This window comes from Crocodylus siamensis, chromosome 1 (genome assembly GCF_052110815.1).
Source record: "Crocodylus siamensis isolate JL-2025a chromosome 1, ASM5211081v1, whole genome shotgun sequence".
In the NCBI taxonomy this organism is placed as follows: domain Eukaryota; kingdom Metazoa; phylum Chordata; order Crocodylia; family Crocodylidae; genus Crocodylus; species Crocodylus siamensis.
The window spans coordinates 398,619,166-398,639,888 of NC_143395.1; the positions used below are offsets into that span (position 1 = coordinate 398,619,166).

General features: G+C 42.9%; 1 long non-coding RNA gene across 1 annotated transcript in view; it reads right to left on the bottom strand.

Annotated features, from left to right (window-relative positions):
• Positions 1-1,994: 1,994 nt before the first annotated feature.
• LOC149875272 (uncharacterized) overlaps positions 1,995-20,723 on the bottom strand; it is a 107,867-nt gene continuing 89,138 nt past the window's right edge. The window contains exon 6 of the long non-coding RNA XR_016440016.1: positions 1,995-2,067. This is a non-coding gene — a long non-coding RNA (uncharacterized LOC149875272). The remainder of the gene's footprint in view (positions 2,068-20,723) is intronic.

Consider the following 20,723-nt stretch of genomic DNA (forward strand, 5'->3'; position numbering starts at 1 on the left):
GAGCCCAAGCTCACAGAGGGCAGCACAAACCTGCCCCCACCCTATGCACAGTTCTGGTGGGCACAGATCCTCCAATAGGACTGGAGGGGACTGTGAGGAGAGTGAGGGGCACCAGTAGAGCCAAGGGGCTATGAAGGGAGGGGATTGAAGGGCACCAAGAGGGCCAGAGGGGATTGTATGGGGAGTGAGGGTCACAAGCAGGGCTCAGGGGGCTGTGGGTGGGGAGTGAGGGGCCTGGACCTGCATTCTGTGAGCTAAGGGGACAGGGTAGTTCTGATTTTCCATGATAAAAACCCAAAATCAAATACCAGAACTTATAGATATTTAAAATTTATGTTAGTATGGTGCTTCCAAATTGCTTTAAAATTGTAAATATATCAGGAAAACTTTTGTGCTCAACTGATAGCTATATATATAGTGGTATTTCATTTTAATCTCAGGTTTTGAGGGTTTTTATCAGAGAAGTTGCAATTTTTTTATCAGGGAAAGCCAGGATCCCTACTCATAAATATGCTCCCCTTCCACTTGCCAGAAAAGTGCTCCAACCATCAGACTACAGAATAGAACACTCCCTTAGGCCTGCTGAAGATCTGGGCTCTGGTCTGTTTATGCATTTTACATTTGAAAGTCATTGAATAAGAAAAAGAAATAATCCAAAGTACAGAGTAGTCTTGTTAGGGTTCAAAGCAGGGAGTGCCTAGCCCTTCTCTGTCAAAGGAAAGGATATCTTGTAGGTTCAAGGATTTCAGAGCACAGTGGTTCAGATGGACAAATAAAGCTAAACATTAGTCACAGCTTTATCCTTTAAAGCCAATACTGGTGGAAAATCTAAAAAAATCCCCAGAAAGCTAAAAAAACCAAACACTGCCTCTCCCCTCCCCCACAAAAACCCCCTATAATCGGGAGCTAGGGAAACTGTACCACAATCAAAAACAAAGCTGTACCATGTTCCATACCCAAAGTACCAATACAAGTGCAAGGAATTATTACAACTTGTTTTGAAATCCAGAATCACTTAATTTCCCACATAGTAAAAGCAGATACCTCTCATCTGGTTTGGATTCAAATGCTGCTATAAGGATGGATCCACGGAAGTGCAGCAGTGGGAACACCTCCCCCCCTTCAGCCATTACTCTTCCCAGCTGACCCAGGTGCAAGAGGAGCCCCAGAGGACTCCAGCAGTACCTGTCCCCATATCCCCCCATTTTCTGAGGGGCAGTGTGCCACACCCCATAAAAAATTCTGGATCTACCCACAGCCTATTATGACAAAAGAAATCTTCCCTGTACTCCCAAAGACAACAAGGACAATGACACTGTCAGCAGCAGTGGCAGCAATGGTGTCATCATCATCATTAGTTGTTGTGCTTCCCTCTGTGGCTGCGGTACATGCCAGGACCACCCGAGCCGGGTGCCTGCCGACGGGTGCAACCTGGGGGAGGGGGCACTGCTGCTACAGAGGGAAGCACCAGCTCCCTCCCCCAAAGCCCAGGGACCACTCTGCCCACTGACAGCTCACCCTCCCCCCGCCACTGGAGGGGCAGGTAAGTTAGCGAGGTGTGTGCACGACATGGGGGTTTAGTCAGCCCTAAATTGAAGTGGTGTTTTTTAAAAGCCACTGCCTCAGTTTAGGGCCCCTGTTTCATCTACACACATCCTATGAGTTTTTAACTGTGTTTTTTAATGATAGCTGTGTTTTCTAAACTATTCAAGATGGGTGAAACATATTTTTTCAAGTCCAGTAGGGCTTAGACATCTAGAAAAATCAGTATCTTACTGAAGAAACATTATCCTTGGAAGAGATGCAGCATTGTGACTATTGAGTTATCAAGTTTTAAAATAACATTGCAAAGATGTGCTACTTTAACCTCTAAAGAAGCTAAAGAAAGGGAACAGGGTTATTGTTGAAGCATAAACTAATAAGAGCACTCAAAAAAAAGGAAAGCTGTAAATCAGGTGACACATTACAAACCAAAGCAAAAGATTTATTAAAGCCTACCTGAAAATCAACATGTCATTTCCTTCCTTCAGATGGTACCATTATCCTGCATGCAGAAAATGCTCGAAACTAATTTTTCCAGCAAGAAAAAAAAAGAAAGAAAATAGTGGCTGTAGAGCATTGCTAAGAAATATGACAGATTGGATAGAATTAGGTTAACATAAAAAAATATCCTTTGGAACCAGGGACTATGCAAATTCATGCAAAAGGAATCCACATGTAGCACCTGCAATATGGGGTTGCAATTGCAATTATGGCTACTGCAATCTAACCAATCAGTTTTGGAATAGAGGTACTGTTCTCATTTTATATCTTCTATTTGATACGTACAGATGAAAGGAAATTCACTCTACCATGATAGGAGATGGGCTTCAAGCTACATCAGTGATGTATTGCATTTTCTGGCAACCCCAAATCCTGTTCTCAGAACCATGGGTCTATGCAGAACCTCAACCCTGGTGTATCTCTTCATTCCTGCCCTATAACCACTGACTTCTAACCAAAGATATTAAAAGGAGTCTTTCTACAGTTTTCACAACTATGGCCACAGGAAAACTGATTTACAATATCACAGACTGGACAACATAATCACTGAAGCTAAGGATAATAAATAATTATTGTTGCCATCTGGACTCTTTGAGAAATGTCTTTCTGAAGTATGCACTTTTTTCACCAAAATAGAACTGGTGCAAAAGTAAACAACAACAGAAAAGTTAAATTTACATTAACAGCAGAATAGACACTAATTTAGAATCTACAGAGCGGGAAGCATTGACATTAATTTAAATGCAATTTGCACAAAGATATTCATGAAATTTGGTCGCTATTTGTTAGCTTGTCAGGCTCATTGATGTAGTAGAATAGCTTCCTGATTATTAGTCCTTCTCTGAGTGCAAATGGTGTAAACCGCATAATATGAGACAGGGGATTGTTTTAATACTTTCTCCTCACTAAAAATACAGTTAAACTTGAAGCAGACAGCATTTTGAATTTCCTTGTACTCTATATTCACTATGGTTTGCCATAATGAATGACAGAATTTTAGTATTTAAACACCAAGATAGACATAGCCACCTGTATCGTTCTGTTGCTCAGGGTGTGTTATAGGTGAGTTAAAATGCTCCAGTATGTGTCATGTTGAACAGCAAATGACTGTTATTAATTACAGAATCATAGAATGATAGAAAATTAGTGACCTCCTGAGGTCACTTCCAACACTAATTTTCTTTGATTCTGCTCAAAACAAAGAGCAGTCCATAGATTCATAGTTTGTCAGGGGCTGGAAGGGACCTTGTAGGTCATCAGGTCCAGTCCCCAGCGCTAGGCAGGTAAAGACAACTGGAGTCAAGTGACCCCAGCGAGGTAACTGTCCAGTCTCTTTTTGAAGATTTTCAGGGTAGGTGACTGCACCACCACTGGAGGGAGTTTATTCCACATTCTGGACACCTTGACTGTGAAGGAGTTTTTCCTGGAATTGAGCCTGAAGCAGCCTTCCAGGAGTTTGTATCCATTGCTCCTGGTCTTCCCCATGGATGCCCTGGTGAACAGCTGTTCACTGAGTTCTTGATGTACTCCCCTGATGTAGTGGTAAGCTTCTACCAAGTCCCCTCTCAGACTTCTCTTCTGTAGGCTGAAGAGGCCCAAGCCCCTCAGCCTCTCCTCATATGGCTCGTGTTACAAGTCCCTGATCATACGGGTGGCTCTTCTCTGGACCCGCTCAAGTTTTTCCATGTCCTTGTTGAAGTGCAGAGCCCAGAACTGGATGCAGTACTCCAGCTGCCATCTCACCAGTGCAGAGTACAGTGGGAGTATGACCTCCTTAGTTTTGCATGAGATGCAACAGTTTAATGCATGCCCGTGTGTTGTTTCCCCTGCTGGCCACAGCATCATGCTGCCAGCTCATATTCATGCAATGGTCAATAACTATACCAAAGTCCCTTTTGGCCGTGGTACAAGTCAAATTGTAGGTATGTTGAGGATTGCTTGCCCCTTACACTTACACTTCTGAATGTTGAACTTCATCTGGTTCTGGTCTGCCCAGCTGCCCAGCCTGTCCAGGTCTGCCTGTATCTGCAACCTATCTGCAGGTATGACCATGCTCCCCCATAACTTGGTGTCCTCCACAAAATTTCCCTCAGCCTCTCTTCAGAAGTCACGTGCCATAGCCTCTTAACCCTCCCCTCGACTCCAATTTGTCCACATCCTTTCTGTAGTGGGGGGCCCAAAACTGGACATAGTACTTCAGATGTGACCTCACCAGTGCCAAATAGAGAAGAAGGTCTTCCCTCAATCTGCTGACAACGCTTCTACTATGCAGCCCAGTATGCTGTTAGTCTTGTTGGCAACAAGGGCACACTGTTGGCTTATATTCAACTTACTGTCCACTGTAACCCCCAGGTCCTTTTCTGCAGAGCTGCTACTTAGCCAGTTGGTCCCCAGCCTGTACCAATGCATGGGATTTTTCTGTCCTAACTGTGGGACTTTGCACTTGTCCTTATTGAACTCCATGAGATTTCATTTAGTCCAATCCTTGAATTTATCGAGGTCTTGCTGAATCCTAACCCTACCCTCTAGTGTACCTAATACTCCCCCCAGCTTGGTATCATCTGCAGACTTGCCAAGGGTGCACTCTATGCCATCTTCCAGGTCAGTGGATGCTACTGAACAAAGCCAGCCCCAGGAGTGACCCCTCAGGCACTCCACTTGAGACTGGCTACCAACTATGTATCGAGTCACTGACTAAGGCCCTCTAAACCCAATGATCCAACCACTTTTCTATCCACCTTACAGCCCCTTCATCCAAGTCATACTTCCTTACCTTGCTTGTGAGAATGTTGTGGGAGACCATATCAAAAGGCCTGCTCAAGTCAAGGTATATCACATCCACAGCTTTTCCTGCATTCAGGGAGTCAGTCATCTCATTCTAGAAGACAATCAGGTCGTTCAGGCATGATTTCCCTTAGTGAATCCATGCCAACTGTTCCTAATCAGCTGCTTCTCCTCCAAGTTCTTAGAAATGAATTCCTTGAGGAACCTGCTCCATGATTTTTCCAGGGACTGAGGTGAGGCAACAGTCTGTAGTTCTCCAAATCATCCCTCATCACTTTCAGAAAGATGGGCACTATATTTGCCCTTTTCCAATCATCTGGGACCTCTCCCAGTTGCCAGGAGTTTTCAAAGATAATATTAAGGGGCTATCCAATCACATCTGCCAATTTCCTCAGCACCTTCAAGTCCATCACCTCCAGCCCCATGGACTTGTACATGTCCAGCTTTTCTAAATAATCTCTAACCTATTCTTTCACTACAGCTGGCTGCTCATGTCCTCCCCAAACTGTGCTGCCTGGTACAGTAGTCTGGGAGCTGCCTTTGCCTGTGAATATTGAGGTGAAAAAGACATCAAGCACTTCAGCCTTTTCAACACCATCTGTGACCCCCATTTTTCCTGATCTTCTTGTTGCTGACATGCTTGTAGAAACCCTTCTTATTTTCCTTCATGTACTTTGCTAGCTACAACTCCAATTGTACTTTGGCCTTCCTGATTTCATCCCTGAATGCCCAAGCAATACTCTTATACTCCTACCTAGTTGTTTGTCCAAGTTTCCACTTCTTGTAAGCTTTTTTTTTATGTTTTAGCACTGAAGAATTCCCTGCTAAGATAAGATGGTTACCTGTCATACTTGGTAGTCTTCCTGTGCATCAGGATAGTTCATTCCTTTGCCCTCAGAAGGTTTCTTTAAAATACAACGAGCTCTCCTGGACTACTTTCCCCCTCAGACTGGCCTCCCAGGAGATCCTGCCCATGAGTTTCCTTGGTGAGTCAAAGGCTGCATTTCTCAAGTCCAGGGTCTGCTGCTCTCCTTCCTTCCTTTCCTCAGGATCCTAAACTGAATTATCTCATGGTCACTGATGCCCATCTTGCCATCCACTTCTACATCCCCCACCAATTCTTCCCAGTTTGTGAGCAGCAGGTCAAGAAGAGCATGCCCCTTAGTTGGCCTCTCCAACACTTGTTACAGGAAGTTGTCCCCAGCACTCTCCTAGTATTGCCTGGATTGCCTGTACACTGCTGTATTGCCCTCCCAGCAGATGCCAGGGTAATTGAAGTCCCCCACAAGAACCAGGGCCTGTCATTGGGAGACTTCCATTATCTGTTTGAAGAAAGCCTCATCCACCTCATCCTCTTGGTCAGGTGGTCTACAGCATCCACCCACCACGACATCACCTTTGTTGCTCTCCCCTCCGACCCTAATTCAGAGACTTTCAATAGGCCTATGTCCAGTTTCATACAGGACCTCTGAGCAATCATACAGCTCAACTCTTTTCCTCTTCTCCCCTGCCTGTCCTTCATGAACAATTGTACCCATCCATGCCTGTCATATCCATCCATGAGAGTGCTCTAGCCATGCAAGCTATTCCACTGATCTCTGTTATTCCAATCACATCATAGTCCTGGGACAGTTTGAGGACTTCCAATTCCTCCTGCTTGTTTCCCAGGCTCTGTGCAGTTGTGTGCAGGCACCTGGTAACTAGCCGATTACCCTATTTTCTCATGAAGAAAGAAGGCCTCCCCTGTTGCCCGCTCATGCTTGTGCTTCCTCCAGGTCACCCACTTACCTCAGAGCTTAGGTCTCCACCCCCCCAGCAAACCTAGTTTAAAGCCATCCTCAGTACGTTAGTGAGCCAGTCTGTGAAGATACTCTTCCCTCCCTTTGGATCCCATCTGTTATATGTGACATTACAGGTAAATTGCAATTACTGTTAATAAGCACCACTAGGCTGCTGTTTGAAAGAGCAGCTTTTGAAGAGGAGAGAATGAGCACTTTTTCCTGTTCTTTGGTTACCCTACAGAACAAGTAATAACAATACGAGTACCTGATCCTGAAGGCAATACAAATTTGGAGAGTACTAAACATGCATGAATGAGCTTTTGTTGGCCAAAAGAAGGGGTTCATCCAGTCTTTCTTCAGCCAAGAGTATCAGACTCATAATACAGGTGCCTGTGGATGTAGGTGCTCATTAAGACAGGAATTCATAGTCCAAAGCTCACCTTAGAGCAGCAACAGTGAAACAGTAACAGCATCTTCGTCATAATAATTTTACAGTTATAGCTGCATCTCATGGAAGAAAAAAAAGAAATCTACTAGCTGATTTAGAAGAGGTTGCAAGAGACTTACATAATCTATAGAGATCTACCAACCACTCTCTTATTCCACTGAAAAAGCCAACAAGCATCTGTCACTGCATGTTAGTATTATGATCACAAGAACGCTGTCAATTTTCTGTGGGAGTGCTGATCAAAGACCATAAATCCATAACATATTTACATGAAACAGGATAATTCAGTGTGATGGTTGTTTATTCTGTGGGTTCACTGAAATAGTGAATCATCATTAGTCCTCTAATTTATTTCAATTACTTTATCAAATGCAGCATAAATAATCCAATTAGTAGATTTGATTCAAGGAAGCCTAAAAAAACACTTCAGAAAAAAGTGAACCTTAAATGAAAACATGTTTGTTCCGATTTTTCACAGATGACATTTGAATCCTTTCTAGTTCTTGCAAGTAGGCCATTGCAAAGTTTAACTTCCAGTAAATCAAAGGAATGCTCTGATAATCCACAAATTGAGGACATGCCTCCTTTAGGATCCCTTCACAGATTCATCTATCTTTTCTACCACTTTAATTCTGAAATCAATATCATTCAGCTGCTAGAACAGGTAGAAAGTGGACAATAGTTTGATACTGTCAAACATAATCAGTCTCTCTTTAAAAAAACGATGTCTTCTCTTGTTTCATCCCAGTATATCCCACAGTGTTTTGTTAAACAACCTTCTCTGCTCTTGCAGAGACTCCCCTAGGAAGGGAAACTGGTGTGATTCATCTGAATGGGAACAAGACAAAGGTGGTGAGGAGAGGGCACCACTAAACAAATCATTCCACCATGCCTTCAGTAAGGGAAAGTTGTGTTTAAGGACCTACAGAGGCTACAAGGAAGAATTCATCCTCCTTTCTTCATCCCATTGCCCCCACAATATCCACCTACCTTAGCTACTCAAGCCAATCTACCTATTTGCATTGTTTTCAAAGCAGACCTGGAGTCAGGATATCATCCTCCAGAAATCAGTAGAAGAATTTCCACTGTTTTCAGTGAGGACCAGGCTTTCACCCCTAATATCTGTCCATCTCTAGTGATTACAGTTAGAATTTAAATAATTATGATAGAAGCCTATTGGCAAGTAAATTTATCGGAGGAATGGAATGCTGGGAGCCCACCCCATAACTAGACGGGATTCCCTTTGAGTGCTTTTGATTCTAAATAGGGAATGAAGTTAATATGCCACCTCCATATAAGCAGAAGCAGTGTGCAAACTTAGGGGGGTGACCAGACCCACTAAGCATGTGGTGCAACGGATATTTTAGGAAGTCACGGGCTGTTCTTTTTCAGAGCTCCAGTTATATGCACTTGAGAGTATACTCTCCTTGGCCTCTCTGATCTATCCTGCCCACTACTAGCAGAATACCCTTGAATTCCTTGCCCCAATAAGCAGATACCAGTGTAATCTCCAAGTGATTTCACTACCAGATTTAAAGATCAGTAAAGCTTTCTTGAACCATCATTCAATATACCCTAATCTCCTTTAGGCCATTTACACATGGCTAATGATGAATATTAGTTAATCCCATAGCCTACCTTAGGACAGAAACAAAGATACGGCAAGCGTGTCTTCATTATAGTCACTTTAGTGGTTATGGCCCCATTTCATGGGAGGAAAATGTAGCTAATAATAACCTTCCCCAAATGAGATGAAATGGTGCTGTCGCTAATTCCATTTAATGCTCTAACAGCATCCAAATTAGATGTGCTTATCAGTTTATAACACTGCTGGTCATAATTTGTAATTGCAGATAAATCTCAACAGTGAGAAACCAATATAACCAGCTGGTGAGAAGTGGCACACTTGTAAATAAATATTCTTAAGGAAAAGCATGTTGTAAGTGCTGCACTTTACAAACTCAATGCATTCCTGCCTTTTGTTGACTTCCTTTCAGTCATCCGAAGTACAGAGTGTCTTATATGCTTACATTTGTCCATAAACAGCTAACTGTCAAATTTATTAGAAAGAGGTAGGTATCTATGTTAATCTGAAGTTAAGCATAAGTTGGTGGGGGGGAGCACCTTATAAATTAACTTGTTCAGAGAAGCATGACCGTTGTAGACTACAGTTTACTTCCTCATAATGGGTCACCAATTGGCTGGAGAGCCGCACCCAGAGACTGGTGGTGGACAGGTCATTTTCGACCTGGAGGGATGTGGGCAATGGGGTTCCCCCAGGGCTCGGTCCTCAGGCCTGCACTGTTCAACATCTTCATCAGTGACTTGGACAAGGGGGTGAAAAGCACCTTGTTCAAATTCACAGATGGCACTAAGATGTGGGAAGAAGTGGGCACACTAGAAGAGAGGGACAGGCTGCAATTGGATCTGGACAGGTTACAGGGGTGTGCGGATGAGAATGAGATGGGAATCAATACTGACAAGTGCAGGGTACTGCACCAAGGGAGAGAGAACCAGCAGCAGGCCTACAGGTGGGGGAACTCCCTTCTCGTCAGCACAGAGGCAGAAAAGGATCTTGGAGTCATTATAGACTCCGAGATGAACATGGGCCGCCAATGTGGGGATGAAGTCAGGAAGGCTAACCGCACCTTGTCATGCATCCGCAGATGCATCACGAGCGGGTCCAAGGAGGTGATCCTCCCCCTCTATGTGACATTGGTCAGGCCGCAGTTGTAGTACTGTGTCCAGTTCTGGGACACTTCAGGAGGGATGTGGACAACATCAAGAGGGTCCAGAGGAAAGCCACTTGCATGATCAGGAGGCAGCAGGGCAGGCCCTATGAGGAGAGGCTATGAGACCTAAACCTGTTCAGCCTCCACAAAAGAAGGCTGAGAGGGGATCTGGTGGCCATCTATAAACTGGCCAAGGGAAACCAGTAGGCAATGGGAGAGTCTCTGGTCCCCTGAGCGCTACTGGGAGTAACAAGGAATAATGGCCATAAGTTGACGGAGAGTAGATTCAGGCTAGATATCAGGAGGCGCTACTTCACAGGGTGGCTAGGATCTGCAACCAACTTCCAAGGGAAGTGGTACTTGCACCTACCCTGGGGGTCTTTAAAAGGAGGCTAGATAGACACCTTGCCGGGGTCATTTGACCTCACCATTCTTTCCTGCCCATGGCAGGGGGTCAGACTTGATGATCTGCTCAGGTCCCTTCTGACCCTACCAACTATGAAACTATGTGATATGAATGGACATGAAGAAAGGAGGGATACTACATAAAAAGAATTCAAGTCATTTAAATACAAGGATACAAAGATAGGGAAAATGGAGAGAAGGAGGGAGTATTGCTGAGAGGGGAAGGTTGACTGGAAAGATTAAAAGGCATAAACAAAGTAGTTAAGTCATCGAGGCACACGTGTTACAAAAGCTAGTCTGGGTAATGGGATAAGAAACCAGAGTCTCTGTTGAGACTGTGACGGGGGCAAGCTCCCAAGCAGTCTTCTCAGTCTCACCTGCCATGCCTTCGTTATTAAATAAGAGTGGTTGTAATAAAGCAGGAGGCTGCCCATTTATGACTCCAGTGTCTAGATGTGTACACATGATTCTCACCTTCCCTTATTGTATTCCATGCCTCACAGATGTTACCACTATGGTCATTTCTGTAAACCCCTTGGGTGCTAGGCCCTACAGCCCCTGTGTCTTCACACCCTTCAGGCACCTAGCTCTCTGGCACCTGTCTCTCTACACCTGCCTCTGTATCTCTCTCAGACACTTGTCTTTCAGCACCTCCCTCGGACACCTGGCTCTGTGCCTCCCTCAGGTACCTGGGGCTCTACACACTAGTTTGCCCCAATGAGGCCTCCTCCTACCCCACTATTAGCCTCATCCCAGTCCACCAGTACATACAGCAACACAAACATAAGCCCCCTGGGCTATAACATAATCCTGATAGTGAAGACTGTGTCGTTTAAGAAGATAAAACTCCTACCCTAGGATAGTGTCTCCTCATCCTGGCTACCTAATAGGTTCCTAGATACTTAGTCCTTCTAAGCAGCAAAGCAGAGGACCAAAGGTCTCTGGGTAGCTCTTGAAGGCCATGCTCATTCCCTTAGCAGTCTCCAGAGAGAGAATGAAACTGCTAGCTCCAGCCCTGAGCCTATGTGTCCCCAGAGTCTTACCTTCTTCCAGTGAACTGACCACCTGCAGGTGCTGGCCAATTAGCTCATTAAGCTGTTGTTCAAGCAACCTGCAGCTGTGGAGCTCTGTTTAGCCTCCAGGGTCCTCTGGCCAGGCAGTTTCTACCCATAAAGGAACAGGCACATAGTGCTGTCCTACAGAGACCATACTTAAAAAACTCCAGGCTTTGGATAATTTCTTGCATTTACTAGTTATATTTATTGATTTTATTATATTTTTAATGGATCCAGGAAGAAATTAGGCTCCTTTGACATACTGCAAACTTTTTAAAGATTGTCTAGAAACGTTATATTCTAAAATTTCAATGTGTTGTTGTTCCAGAATAGCTCAAATGTATACCAGGGATGAATAAAGAGGTGAAAAAAAATCACTGTCATAGTTAAGATTAATATTCCCAGTAAAAGCTCTGTAAGGAAATTCTCGCTGCTGTCAAAAAAAATTAACAACTTGCTTTCATGCTTTCATTTGTAGGATGCCTTCACTTTGAATTTTGGAGTAAAAATAGAAGACACTGTTTCCACAGGAAAGAAGGTTTTTTTCTCCATTATTCTTCTACGTAAATAAAACAGTGTACATAAATAGAAAAGTCTCCTATACATACAATCTATTAAATATAAGATAAATTATCCATACACAAGTATAGAGAAGACTAATATTACAGACAAATATCAATGTCATAACATCAAAGCAATATCATCAAAAGGTGTTTATGTCACCCAGTAATATAAAAAAACTAAGTTTTGTTAACAACATTTCAGAAATGGACTCCTTAGATTCTCAAACTAATTAAGAAACTGTATCCAGTTTAAGAAGAATACAGGCTTTTCACAGCTTCACTACACACTGAGAAAAGTAGAGTTAGTTGATCAAAGTTTTAAGGAAAATAATGGAAAAATCTCCATTGTGAGTTCAGTTATCAACAACGTGCCAACAATACTCAACTATTTTTCTCATTTTCATCAGGTAGAACTACTGGCTCTTCTAAGGTGTTAGAATATCTGCAAAAGCTCAGCTTTTCAGTGAACAGCCATTTACTGAAGTTGAACTGAGAAAGTTGAAGCAATAATGGTTAAAAAGATGCAATATTTTGAAAATCTAAGAATATCTTCCCACCTTCCATTTAGAGTGGACAGTCACTATTCAAAGTAATACAAAACGTCAGCGTCCCATTTTGACTGCTCAGACCACAGGGATGCCTTCTTTAGTCTAGGGAATGTTGTCCTGTCCTGATGAACAGAAAGTTGACCACAGCAATCCATGTACCATCATCTTCAAAATGGATTATGATGCATCATTGTGTCTGAAGCTTAATATGAATGCAATGCAAAGATTCCAGCTTGTACAGAACCCAGCTGTTATTCCTTCTTGTGCTTTAGGTCATGATGAGTACCTCCAGCCCAGATCCTTCCACTGGTTCCTAGACAGCTTCCAGTGTCAGTTGAAGGCCTTGGTACTAGTCTTCAAGCAATTAATAGACAGTTAAAACCAAAATCAGGTATATGTCACCAAGACACATACATCTATCCCGAACAATACCAGACACAGCCCAAATCAAAACATGTGAGAAGGGGCAAACCATTCTCAGCTATGTGTGTCCAGCAAGCTTCATGAGGATATTTAGTGAATCTGGAGTCTGACTATCTTAAGGATATACTGCAAATCCTTCCGCTTCAAAAGGCCTTTTCAACTAAAAATGCCATTGTAACACCATCATAATTCCCTTCTATTCAGAAGCATTCCAAACAATCTCACTCAAATAAACCCCAAACGAATCAACTGATAGTCAATTAAAAGGTTTCTTAAAATTAAATTAATTACATGTTTGATTACATCCTTTCCATGTAGAGATGTTATCTAAAAAGGGAGGCTGAGCAGAGACTCATAAAGTCCACAAGTGACTTTCTATTGATTTTATATTAGTCAGAGAGCTCTTACTTGGATATTACACGGAAATACAAAGATAGATTATCAATTGCGCATGACAAAGGTACAAAGTTTGCCTTTCCCTGCGTTTCTACTCTTGTCTTTTGTCATATCATGTTATGACGGTTTTCTTCAATTACCGTGTCTTCAACCATTCACTTATCTGCTTCACACACAAGAGTGTTCATAGTTTCTTCTGTACCTCCACAGTGACGTCACCTGCATCAATTTGTCAAGCTATGGATGTCTTCTCTTTCAAACCTTTTCAAGACATATTCCTTGACCACACTTGGCTGAGGCATATACATTTGTTAAAAGGCATTTACTTCAGTGTTCCCCTCTTGCCTTCATCAGGCATCAAAACACTTCCACTCACTAAGTAGCACTTAAAAGGAAATGTCAAGACACTAAAACCTTGAAAGAAAAAAATATTTTCTGCTAGGGGAATTCCAGAATCAAGACATAGATACAGGCTTTAAAGCACAGTTTCTCTCTGAAAAAGTAATGATATCAATACATGCGCTCCCAGTGTGTATAGAGTTTATCTGTCTACATTACCAGCAGGAGTTAGTTGTTACCTTCTACTCCTGTTCTCAAAATAGAACCACTCAAAGTTAAGAAGAGATGGAATATATTTTGGTTTGTGCTTCATGAAGAATGTGCTTAACTAAGGCCAAATCAGAGATAATGTATAAATGAGAGTAAATGTATATATGTACTTAAGTTGCAAAAACTACTCGTAGGTTTAATGATTAAAGAATATGGGCTTCCATTCTAATTACTGATTCCAAACACATTTGGAGCCTCTAGCTGGCTACTGTAATTCAAATAATAAATTAAAGACAATTGAGATGATCTACGAGGTATCAAAAAACCGATTACTGATAGGTGGTGGTGCTGGTAGCAGTCTGGAAAACACTTTTCTTCTTATAAGGACAGGAGACTTGCTATGAAAGTCATTAAGGCAATGAACACAGAACTCCAAAATACAATTTGCACAGAAGCGCTGCATTTTAACAAGATCATGTTGTGATTTTCGACACTTTCATTCCCTTGAGCTTCACAGTATCAGTCTTTTACTTTGGAAAAATAAAAAGGTTAATCCTGCAAACCGTTACTTATGCAAGTGGTCCTTACCAGTAGTGAGACTGAAATAGTGATGCTTGCCCAGAGTAGGGCCTTCTCAAATAGGCCAGTTTATGCAATATTTACTCATATATTTACTTAGGTAAGTAGCTTCAGTGAAGTCAGCAGGATTAGAGAGATGAGTAAACGCTACTCCACCTAAAGATTTCAGAATCTAGCTGACGCACCTTGTTTTTCCAAATCTGTCCCTCAGTCTTGGTGTTTTCTCGCTTTAGGCATAAAGCTTCACTGAGAGAGGAAGCTATCTTAATTAAATCTGATCTGGAGCTCTGTTTTTCTAGTTAGCTCACACATTCTGCTATATAAGCTATATCACAATCCTTCCTCAGTATAGTATTGCATGGGGTACTGCCTAAACATAACAATTAGTGCAGAGAGAAAAGATCAGGACCAAAGTAGATAAAGTAAAGAGAGATGAACTCCAGGTGGCATTGTAATTTTTTAAAAGAAAATAAACAAATTCCTCACCGGGGGGCAACGCTCATAAATTAGAATTCTATTTCTAACGTTTCAGTGACATTTTCATTTCTATTTATGTTAATGCCTACCAGCATTAAAAATTAGTTGAGGTTGTGTTGCTATTACAAAGGTTAAATGAATAGATTAGGAGTTGCACAGATGTTTATGGTTTTGGTTTATAGCTCTGGGACATCCCATTCCGAAGACACTGTGTTCCAGTTCATTTTAACAATAATTAGAAGTACCCCTGTAACGAGGTGCTTGCTGCTGAAAACAACTTCATTAGTATGGGTGATTTTATTGGTTTCCTTTAGGGTGAGGAACTAGTGCTAATAGTTGTAATTTAATAGGAAAATTACTGAAGCAAGAAAGATTCCACTGAATCTTAAATGAGGCATTAGACAGAAGTTCCCTTTCCAAATAATGAAATATAAGAGAACAGCAGCTACCTGGAGACATTATCATATGAATACATTTAAGCTGGCATAGATGAGCCATTTTGTTTAAATGTTTTAAATATTACTTAAAGTTATTAGGAAACTAGAAAGAAAATTAGTTTAACAAATTTTAAATAAATTTGGCCACACATTTGAGCAATTATATGGTTTTCTCCTCTCTCCACATTCATGCATGCATACATACACACACACACACACACACACACACACACACCCTCATACACATGCGCATGCAAACACTTTTTGAAGCAAAAGGCTGTCAACAAAACTGACCTTTAGAAAGGTCATTTTCTGTTTCAGTGAATGGGAAGGATTTCTCTCCTCCCTTTCTCAGCCCCAGTCTTTCCTAGTACTGACTGTCTCTTATATGAAGGAACTGGGTTTATTTAGTCTGCAGAAGAGACTGAGAGGGGATTTGATAGAAGCCTTTAACTACCTCTGGGGTGGTTACAAAAAGGATGGATCTAAACAGTTCTCAGTGGTGACATGACAGAACTAGGAGCAACAGTCTCAAGGTACACCAAGAGAAGTTTAGGTTGGATATTAGGAAAAACTTCCTCACTAGGAGGGTGGCGAAGCACTAGAATCTCCATCCTTGGAGGTTGTTAAGGCTCAACTTGGCAAGGCCCAGGCTGGAATGATCTAGTTGGGAATGGCCCTGCTTTAAGCAGGACATTGGACCAAATGACCTCCTGAGATCCCTTCCAACCCTAATTTTCTATGATTCTGTAGTGAATTGCCCATCAAGAACAATGGCAGGGATGGAGTGGGGGCAGGGAGGGGCAAGGCCAGCACTGCACTACCACCACCCCATGCTACCACCGCCTCCAAGGAGCAGAGCCAGGGGTGGGGAGGGGGCAAGGCAAGCTCTGTCCCCACTGTCATGGTGGCACTCCGCTGTCCCATTCCATCCCCTCCATCCCCCTCCACCTCCATCCCACACCACCACCATCTCCAAAGAGCAGGGCCGGCGGGGGAGCCGAAGCCTCTGCTCCATCCCCTCCGCCCCCTCCATTCCCTCTGTTTCCACTGTCATGGCAGTGCTCTGTCCCCGACATCATTCTTGATGGGCAATTTGCCCAGTGCACAGCACTGGCTGGAGCCCTGCCCCACCAGGAGCCACACCATCCAAGAGCATTATGGACAGACAAACAGACACACAGACAGATGAACTAAGCCATTTATATATATATATATAGAATGGTGCCTACCACCCACAGATCTTCCCAGTGGAAGTCATGTCAGGTCACACACACGATGGGATAGAGCAGCGGTTCTCAACCTTTTGCACCTTACGTTCCACCTATGTAAGGTCAAAAACTCCTGGTCCCACTGGTCAATGAGCGGGTGGGGGGGGGTCCCCCAGAGGCCAGTCAAAAAGCTCTAGCCCCACCTAGAAGGCCTTTGCATCCCACCAGTGGGATGTGTCCCACCAGTTGAGAAACCCTGGGACTGAGTGCACCCTCAGCAAGTTTGCAGATGACACCAAGATGGGGGATAGTAGTAAATAATCTGGAGGGTAGGGCTTGGATTCAGAGAAACCTCAACAAATTGGAGCGTTAAACTAAAAGAAATCCCATGGAGTTCAATGAGGACAAGTGCAAAGTCTGCACTTAGGACGGAGCAATCCCATGCACAGACTGGGGACTGACTTGCTAACCAGCACCTTTGCACAAAAGGATCTGGGTGTTACAGGACAGAAATGTGAATAGTGCAACAGTGTGCCCTTGTTGCAAAGAAAGGTAACAGCATCCTGGGCTGCATTAGTAGAAGTGTTGCCAGAAGGTCATGGGAAATGATTCTTCCCCTCTATTTAGCACTGGTGAGGCCACATCTGGAGTACTGTGTCCAGTTTTGGGCCCCTCACTACAGAAAGCATGTGGACAAATTGGAGAGAATCCAGCACAGGGCAATGCAAATAATTAAGGGGCTGGGGCACATGACTTACAAGGACAGGCTGAGGAAACTGCACTTATTAGTCTGGAGAAAAGACTGAGGTGTGATTTAATAGCAACCTTCAACTACTGAAAGCTGATTCCAATGAGGATGGAGCCAGACTGTTGTCAGTGGTGGCAGTGTAGAGTGCACAGTGCTGCCACATCCCCTGGCATATCTGATCATGGTGATGTAATGTTAAATCCCGCACATGTGCAGTAGGTCAAGGGTCTGCAGGGAACTTCCTACCTCTGGGGAGAGGCTGACCTAGATACAGGGATACAGGTAACAGGGATTTTGGCACTAAAAGTGGTGACAACTGTTCCCTGAGGTAGAGTGGATGATGATTGTTCAGAAGTGTGAAGAGTGATAAGTTTGTTTGCTGGCCCCAGCAGCCTTACCTGGAGTCCTGAGGGCCAGAAAGCTGCAGCTGCGGTGCTCCTGCAGCTGAGAGCAAGGCCAGCAGCCAAAGCATGGTTACAGCTTGAAAGGCTCTGGTTTGGGGCAGAGCATGCTGCTGCCACGTGTGCCACCCCAATTATTTTTGGTATAGTTGTTTTTTACCCTGGGACCTCCTAGAGTAAAAACAACCAAAAAAAAACCATGCTGCAAGGTAGCAGTGTGGGGAATACCTGCATGTGCAGTGTGTGGTGCCACAGACAGGCCTGTGGTACCCCATACCGCATGGCTGCACTCATCTGGCCACAACCTAGGGAACCCATGTCCTTCTCTACAACAGACTCAGGCCCAACAGCTTCTTCAGTAAAGCCTCACCTGGAGCCTGAGAGGTCTTCTACCATTATGAGGGTCCCACAAGAACTGGATGGTAACAGATTACGGTTGCATTGTGCAATGTCATGTTACAGCATTCTGATCAGTTAGATCTCAGAAACTCAACGAAGCAGACATCTATTAGATTACTTGACTCGGTCATTTTTTGATCAACATTTGGTACAAGAGTAAGAGGTACTAAAGGATATCTTGAATGTTTTAACTTATCTCTGGCATGGAGGCAAACTATGACATTGCATTTTAAAAATGTGATGAGTATTGCACTCCACATAAAACTGAAGTGTATGAATATTGTATTCTGAACAAAAGGTAGAAAAAGAAGATGAAAACATAAAAGAGTTTGTGAATAACTTAGACACAGAAAAGCCAATCTTGCAATGTTTGGAATCCAACTAAATCCCTGACAGGAAACCAGATTATGACTGAGATTTAGGACAAAATGCTCAAAGAAAAAGACCAAAGGAAACTCCTAAGGAAGCAATGAAAATTTGCAAAGCAAAGGAAGTCACCAAGTGCAGAGAGAAGCTTGTAGAGGGTGGGCAGGGCTCTGACCCTTTAGACATTACAGAGAATCCAAAATAATATGAGAGAGATGTCAGACAGAAAGGCATGCAGAGCCAAGTCCGAGTCCACAAAAAAGCCAGCACATTGAGCGACGCAAATTGTGGAAAACACAAAGATGTTGTTTGGTATTTGGAAGAAGATGTAAATGCAGTGTAACATTCCTGGGGAAAAAATTAATACAGTCAGGGTGCAGGCAGGTTAAAATGACTTAAGTTCATCAACACTATATTTGCTCTTCCACATTTCTGACATACAGCCTACTTGAGAATCACTTGAGAGCCCCACACTGGAAGACAGCTGTTCTCTCCACGCTGGGAAAAGGCTACATTTGTCTCTCAAAGTCTCAGAAGACTTTGCTATCAGCCTATGGGTCCCATGTTACCTCCAAGAACTACAGCCATTCGGAAAGCCTTGGACCTAGGTTTAAACAGTAACACCAAGTCAATACTGCAGTGTTGTGTTGGTGCAGTTATGTTGGTTAACCACGTGAAAAAAGAAGCTCCCCAGGTGACACATCTCTATTGTCAAAATCTCCCAAGTAGAAACAGCTTTTACGGAAAAAAGGGTCCTCCTTCCCCTCTCTAGGAATAAAAGGTATAATTTAGAGATACTCCCTAATTTAGAAAAGTGAAGAAATTGAAAGATGGTTCCCTAGAGGGAAGGTTGATACAGAGACAAAAGCTCAAGAAAGGATTCTGTGTTTGCTGTTAAAGGTTGTTGTTTCTTTTTCGACCGTGTATTCCTGTTGTTTTATTTTGAACCTGATGATTGCTACACCAACTAGCTTTTGTTGCCTGGGGAGCTGACTTAACTGTATAAACAATACCACTAGGAAGCTTTGCAAATGTACTTATTCTGATATGTAGTGTAGATGAGCCCTGTGAGGTGTGCAGGTCCAAAGGCCTGTTCCTAACAGACCAGCTGTTAAAGAACCTGCTATAGTTTCATGTACAGTAAACTTCATGGGATTTGCCTCTCCATAGTTCAGGAGTCAGGGGCCAGCCCAGAGAGACTTCTGGGGTGTTGCACAAAGCCCAGAAAATTACCTCCCACAGTGGGGTGTGCACAATGCTGGCTGACAGCATAAGGAGCCTTGTTTTATACCTACAGTACAGAAGACAAAATGTTATGGATTAAAAAACCCCAAATGAATAATAAAAGTGTTTCTTCACAAACATTTAAATTATGGTTTAAAAAAACACAGCAATGCCATTTTTAACACTATTCATCACCTATTCTGTTTAATACAAAGGAGAGCCATCTAGTAAATACTTTTATAATCAGGGAATAAACTAGTGTTATTTGATCGTACATTTGAGATGAAACTCTCTGCTGTGATGACTTAGGCATGTATCATGCTCTGGCAATGTTGTTAAATAAAAGTATAATAGTAGCTAGGAACAACCACTCATCCTGACTCCTAATTCAATACATGTTGAATTTCTAAATTCCTTTTGAAATGAAAGGGGGAAAAAAACAATCCAAGCCTCAGTTTAAAAATCCATTTAATGAAAAGAAGTGCAATCATTTATATCAAAATCAGCCCAGTTAAAATTCCAAACACTGCTTTGGCCACCCATGAATAACACAAAAAAAAATGAAATCTTTGTTATCTTTGATCTTCACGTAAGTCAAAGGGGTAAAAGACGTGTATGTATTACCACCCCAACAGATCCTTCGAACCTGGCAGGTACAAGATAAACTCAATAATTCACGTCTAGCTTGAGACAGGGAAAGCACTTGAGGTTTAAACCACCATCACCAACTGAACAAGCTTACTACAGAAGGGTACAGCTAATCAAGACTAAAAATGCAAATTCTCATGCATCTAGGACATACAGGGCAAGGTGCAGTGACTTGTTTCTTGTATTCACACACAGGGGGTTGGAACTGTGTGCAGATGTCTTGCCAGTACCACAGGCACTGACTGATTATCAAACACCACTGTTGTAGCCTTCAAACCACTTCACTTTCCTCCTTTTTAACTCAGGTATCAGTTCCATACAGTATCATAACTAAGCGAGGGTGACTGAAACGGCAGCTCTGGGAGCTGACTTGGGGAAAAATATCAGCTGCCACCACAGCTGTGCAGCTACCCCAGCTGCACCAGCTGCTGAAAATCACCTCTGCCACCCCTGCACTGCCACTGCTCTAGGCACCCACCTGCCCTGTTATGGCTCTGGTTCCACAT